Source organism: Brassica oleracea, unplaced genomic scaffold, assembly GCF_000695525.1.
Source record: "Brassica oleracea var. oleracea cultivar TO1000 unplaced genomic scaffold, BOL UnpScaffold01446, whole genome shotgun sequence".
Taxonomy (NCBI): domain Eukaryota; kingdom Viridiplantae; phylum Streptophyta; class Magnoliopsida; order Brassicales; family Brassicaceae; genus Brassica; species Brassica oleracea.
In genome coordinates, this window is record NW_013617981.1 from 1 (window position 1) to 7,032 (window position 7,032).

General features: G+C 31.0%; 1 long non-coding RNA gene across 1 annotated transcript; it reads right to left on the minus strand.

Annotated features, from left to right (window-relative positions):
• Positions 1–321: 321 nt before the first annotated feature.
• Positions 322–984, minus strand: LOC106321332. The gene is made up of 2 exons (XR_001266044.1): positions 758–984; positions 322–642 (listed from the first exon to the last, which is right to left on the minus strand). It is a non-coding gene; the product is annotated as an uncharacterized LOC106321332 (long non-coding RNA).
• Between the last annotated feature and the right edge of the window lie 6,048 nt (positions 985–7,032).

Sequence of the window (7,032 nt, forward strand, 5' to 3'; positions counted from 1 at the left end):
TTGGTAAAGAAGTGGATGATCATTTCAATGCTTAATTTATAACACATATCTATATTTACATACAATTTAGCACTTGTCATAAACGAAAAACAATATCATCATTACAATGCCCACACCTACATATGCTGAAAAATATCAATATGAAAACTAATATGATGTACGATAAAGTTATTATCCACGTGTACATCAGTTTTTCTCTCTGTACACATAGTTTCACAATATCCACATGTACATCCATTAATATGTACACATGTTCATTCTTTTCAGAATGTGTTCTTCTTTCTCACAAACCAGCTAGTGAAGAACATGCAAATTGTAGTATATCCTCAATAAGCTTCATGTTTAAATGTTAGAGATTACAATCTATCAATTTATATGGTGAAAGATAGATTTGCACAAAATATAAGTAACATTATCGCACAAAGACATATCCCACCTTCATAACACAAACATTTTAGAAGGCATACATGACTAGAAAATAAGGAAAGAAGAAGGATCAAGTGTACAATAGCTAAATGAAATAAAAAAAATAGAACATGTTCCACCAAAGAATATGCTCGACACCATCTCGAATCGAGTTACATAGATTGAGCAGTGATTGAATCAGTTTCTGCCGAGTCAACTCGTTTCCAACACCGGCCACTGTCGGTGATTAAAAACATAACATTGAAAATATTCATTGTAAGGAACCACAGCTCATATCATTTTTAAGAAAAAAGCAGAACCATCGAAATCACCAGTAAATCATGTCACTCACTCTTACGACGTTTACTTCCCACAGGCGTAGGTCAACCTACTCAGGGAATCTGTTTCTGTTGTCATGTTGCTCAAATCTCAGATAGAGAATTTGAGTAAAGAGACGTCAAGATTAGCAGAGGAGGAGAACAAGCGATTACGGCAAGAAATTGAAGAGCGATTACGGCAAGAAATTGAAGAGTTAAGGAGAGAGAGAAAGAGGAAAGAAAAAGAGATGGAAACAGAGATGGTACGGCTTGACGAATGGAAAGAGGAGGTAACAATTACTTTGATTAGGTTCTAAGGTTATTCTCGTCTTTTGCCGTAGAAAAAGTGTGTTGGTAGCGATAAGTGTCTTAGACTGTTATTTTAAAGTAAGAAAGTGACCTACAATGTAATTGTTTCTTGAATTTTTAGGCCAATCCAACTATTATAGATGTGATTTTCTGAGTTCTGCAAGTTTTATTTTTCACCATATGTTTTACGAGAATGATTTTTAGAATAAAAATGAAAATTAATCACAAAATTTAAATTAACAATAAAATAATATAAAATAATTAATATCTGGAAATTTAACATAAGAATTTTAATTTCCAAAAATTGTTTAACTAGAAAAAAACATAAATTATGTCTTACCAAAGTAAAAAATCCATTTTTTTTTGGAAAATATTAAAAAATCTAAAAAATCATAAATTTGGAGAAAAAATATAACAGTTAAGAGTACACGGTTTTTAACAAAAGTATAAAAACTTAAATTGTTACAAGATTAATGTTCATTTTAAAAATGTTAACAGTTATTATTTTCAATATAATTTCTACACATATTTCATATATCTCAAACATGTTGGAGGTATTTTTATGTTCATAAATTAGATTTTAGCAGCGTAACTATTTAATTTTCCTTAAATTTATCATTTTCATAAATTATTTTACTTAAATTTTTTATAATTTAAGAAAAGGATGTTATATTCTTGTAGAAAAGAAAAAAAACAAAATTTAAATATATTTTTATAAAACTAAATTTAATTGATTAATAACTTGAAAATTATTATACAAGAAACTAAATTTTTTTGTAATAATAGTCTTTCATCCAATTCTAATTGATATTTTAAAATTTATAAATATAGATTTACTAATTTTATAATATTAATATTCATGACTAATATTTATTTTTAAAACAGAAATAAACTTACTGATAACTATTATTATTATTTACATGTATGTCACACATTTAAATATTTAATTTAATAATTATTATATATATAAATTTATTAGAAATGAAAATGAACTATTAGTTATTACTTGTGTAATTCAAATATATTTAATAAACTGAAATGAGTACAAAGGGTCAGATTTAGTTTTTTTTTTAAATCATAAACCAATAAATCAGCATATACAAAAATTAATGAATTTAGGTATATTTCAATTAAGTGTAAAATTTTATTTTAAGAGAGAAAAATTTGCTGACTAGACGTTTTAGTCCAAACTTATTGTTCAATATTTTTTAATATTTTATGCACAAAACAAAAAAAAATTGTGCTTGGGCGTTAGAAATTGTGTATAGGTGTTAGAAATTGACATTAGATGGGAGACTCATTAATTTACTGAGCTCAATTTTGGAGACTGATAAGTTGCGTTCTTAGGTTTTAATTTAAAAATGACTATGACATCAGTGAAGATAAAAATGCCCTTTGAAGATATTTGCAGTAAATGGGTCAAAGTAATGTATATAGCAACATATATCTTCAAATAGCTGGGTTACAATTTACGAATACCAAAAAAAAAACTAATTAGGAGTATATGTTACAAAAAAAATCTAATTAGGAGTATCAGATTTGTTTAGTTAAACAGACCTTACTGGCGATTATTAGGCTTATTTTGTTAGGCAAAACCTCAAACTCGAATTAATGCTAGACGAGGAGAATTGCGTATAAATGCCCAACCACCCTTACCCTTGTGCAAGGAAACCGTCGGGTGATGATTATTGCATGGGCCATACAAAGAATCATATTGGCTTCTCCTTTGTGATTGTCAAATAGTCAATAGTCAATAGTCAATAGTCAATAGTCAATAGTCGTTGACTAGAAACATGTAGGCCTAGACGCGGATCGGATATCCGGATTTTTAAAGGTATTTGTGATTTACTTCGTATGTCACGGATATCTAATTTTTTGATTTGCTATGCTTCGGAAAAATACGGATATTCGGAAAAATACGGATATTCGGAAAAACGGATATCCGAAAAATAAAGGATATCCGAAAAATAAATAGATATTTGCCGATATTTACACGGATATCTCATATGTTTTGATTAATACAAATAATCTTAAAAATTTGATACAAATTTTTTTTGTAAAATATTTTTTGCATGATATATATGATAAAAATTAAAAGAAGTATTGAATCTACATTGTAAATTTTTTGAACTTAGTTAACAATTATAATAACACAAAACTTTAAAAAAAATTATAATTGTCATAAATGTGTTTTCTTCCTTTTATGTAATACTATGAATAGAATTTATCAAATCGTTAGAATAATAATTATACAATTTTATACATTAAAAACTTTAAATATAATCAAGATATACATATATTTATATATTGCCGGATCGGATCTGATATTCGCTTCCCAAAATTTTAATATTTGTGATTTGTTTCGATTTTAACTGATATTGATTTTTAGTATTTGCTTTGTTTCGAAAGTTTATGGATATCCAGAATTTTCGGATCGAATCAAAACGAATAACAAATAACGAATCGAATCAAATTTAACGGATAAAATATCGAGCCCTATAAACTTGCATTAACTTCGAAGTTAGAAGTTGAGTTTCAACGACTTTTAAATACCTCTATCTTCTAAAGGACAGCCCGTCTTAAAATCATTATGGGCCCTGTGCTCAGATTATATTTTCCCAAAATTATAGCTATGTGTTTTAAAATTTATAAATTAGGATCCTCGACTATATTTCTTCCGTTCCTAAAAGATCTATATTTTAAAATTTTCACATTTTTTAATAAAACATATTAAAACTTATCTACAAATGCATAGTTTTTTTGTAATTTTATATTTCCTATATTTTTAAACTAATAAGATTTTAATAAATGCAATTAATGTTCTTGAATTTCACAATTTCTCATTATTAGTTGACAAAAATTACATTGGAAATATAAGATATGTATCTTTTTAAAACAAAATTTTTCTCTAGAATACGGATTTTTTAGGAACGAAGAGAATATTTCTTATAAAATAAGACCCTAGTTTTAAGAACAAAATTTCCAAAAAAATAAAGGACCCTGTGCAAATGCACCTTGGGTAGGCCTGGGACGGATCGGGTATCCGAGCAATTTTAAGGTATCCGGATCCGGATCCTTATCCGGCGGATCCATAATTTTACTATCCTTATCCGGATCCAGGGTTCTCGGATATCCGGGTGCGGATATCCTTCTAAAAATTGTAATATCCGGCGGATATCCGGATCCGGATTTGGATCTTTAAAATAAATAAAAAATAATATTAATACATATAAAATATTAACAATAATTTAAAAATAAAAAATATATAATGTTTTTAATTATTTTTATGTATAATATTACAAAATTTACATAAAATTTACATATACTATTATAAAAATAAAAATATATTAAATAAAATTAGTTTTTATGTATAGATATTACTATTTTAAAAATAGTTATTAATAAAACTTACGGATCCGGATATCCGGACTAATAAATCAAGATATCCGGATCCGTATCCGGTTTTGAGGGATTCAACATTTTACTATCCGGATCCGGATTCGGTCCCTCCGGATATCTGAATTTTCGGATCGGTTCGAATCTCAGATCTCGGTTAAAATTCTCAGGCCTAGGGTTGGGCACTCCCCCAAGAGCCGGCACTTGGCACCACGTAGAAAATGCATATGAAGTCCACATATACGACCAAAAAACTCAAGAATCTTGGATTAAAAATTTGCGAAAGATTCAAAATTAAAATAATGGTGTATGTCTGCTCATGAAAATTGGTGTAGTACATACGTTGAACGACACATGAGACACAAGTCATATATTGAAAACCATTTACATTTCCATTTTATTGGGATTCAAATACAGTATGCCAAACCACAGTTTTTAGTCTTATACTTGTGCGTAATTAATCTTTCTTTTAAAATGGGCTGGCCTATATTGTATCAGAATATAAATATTGAAAAGTTGTTCCGGTTACCTTTTTTTCTACGGCTTTACTGATGATGTTCTTTTGTTAAACCGAATATTTATTGTTGAAATATATTGGTGAAATCATGAACTACATCAAAGAAGAAGTGGCAATATATAGCAGCAAATTTAGTCTCTTTCTTGTATACAGATATTTATACTATCATTGAAAATTAATATTTTTATCTTTATCTTTATGGCTGAATCAATATATTGAATCTATGTACCAAAAATTATATAAATCTCTATTGGAATAATACAAATGTAAACTCTTGTTAATTTAGTTTTTAATTTATTCAATTAATTTTTTTAATTTATTCTATTAATTTAGAGTTATGAAATCTCCTAGCTGTCGCAGTAAAACATTATAGAAGTGAAAGCTTAGTTAAACAAGCCATGTGATAAATAATGTTCAATCTATAGCTAATAATGAGTGAATTGGCTTAAAACCCAAAAAGAATGATGAAATTAGCAGACTACCTTTGATAGGACAAGTTTTGTGTTTATCAACGAATGCATTATAGTGTGGGATTTAGAATATTGACTTAGTTAGAGAAAAAATTGTGTATACCAAATGTAATTTCACTAATAATTCATCTTTTATCTGACAAAGAATAATAATTATTTGATTTGACAATTAAAATATTGTTCCTTTCAATAATATTGATTACATGCTTTATATTAGGTTCAAATTCTGAAAAGTTATTAAAAGGCTTCTTTGGAAGAACCGGGGCCTCCAGCTCTGGTGGTAAAAGGTTCAAGTTGTGAGTTCCGTCACTTTGATTCGAATCCGGTCATTCGCAGATGTTTTAAGTGACAAAAAAATTTGGAATTGGAACTATTTACATTTGAAATTGGTGTACGACATACGCTGAGCGACTCATGAGACACAAGTCATATTTGGAATTGGAACTATTTACATTCCCATTTTGTTGGGATTCAAATACAGTATGTCAACCACTGTTTTGAGTCTTATACTTGTGCGTAATAAATCTTTCTTTTAAAATGGGCAGGCCAATTAGTTTGGGATTTTGTTATAAATCATGGAGTGGATTGCCATTAACCAGGCCCGGCCCAAGACCGGCCCAATACCTAGAAGATGGAGAGATGGCCGAAGCCCTAGAGAGAGGAGAGAGAGAGCCGACTTCAGGAGAGAGAGAGGCGGCCACAAAGCTTAGAAAAAAGGAAACTCTTTTCTTTTCCTAGTAGATGTAATCTTTCCATTATTATGTATTAGTAGTTTTCCTAATCCTAGTGAGTTTAGGTTTTGGATACTTTCCATTTATCTTCTTCTTGTAATCCTTATATAAAGAAACCCCCTTGTTCATTAATAATAACACAGAAATACTCAGTCTCTAAACACTCTAATTACAACACGTTATCAGCACGATAGACTCCAGAACCCTGAGACAAAACCTAACCTAAAATCCGTCCCACATGAACCCTAAATCATGCGCAGCTTAAAATCGATCTATCTCTCAAACCCTGAGGAACCAGACGACGAACCACGTATCATCATGAAGCTCTTGACGACACGAATCCATCAGCGCAACCGTTTGTCGATCCGATCTCAGACGCGCCCTCACTCGCAGAAACAATACGCGGCGCCGTCTTGGCCTTTTGGAACCCTAATCCGAACCAACAAGATTTTCTAGACAAATTCAAATCCTGTGAAAGTTCATGAGCTAAGAGGAGTTGGTGCAAAAATCTAATCCCGAAGAACCCTAACTTGTTCTTGCTTCCGTTCCGGCTTGCAAACACCTGATCAGCTAAAGCTCTTAAGCGTTCCTGATCCTAGACATTCGCAGCTTCGTGTACACAACAGAACCAGCTCACGTTCGCGTCACAGCCAGCTCGCAATTCAGATCAGCCGCTTGCAGCAGCTCGCGAACTAGATAAGAAGAAGACGCGTCCCGATCGCGTCCGACTACCTCAGCACACGTCCGTGACCAGACGCAAGACGTTCCAGATAGCTCGCATCCCGTCCCAGCTTGCGACCCGATAAGGAGCCAGCTCGCGTCCGTGTGCAACTAGAGGTTCATCTGACTTTGGTGGTCCGGTTCAACCCTACAAAATAAAGGTAATT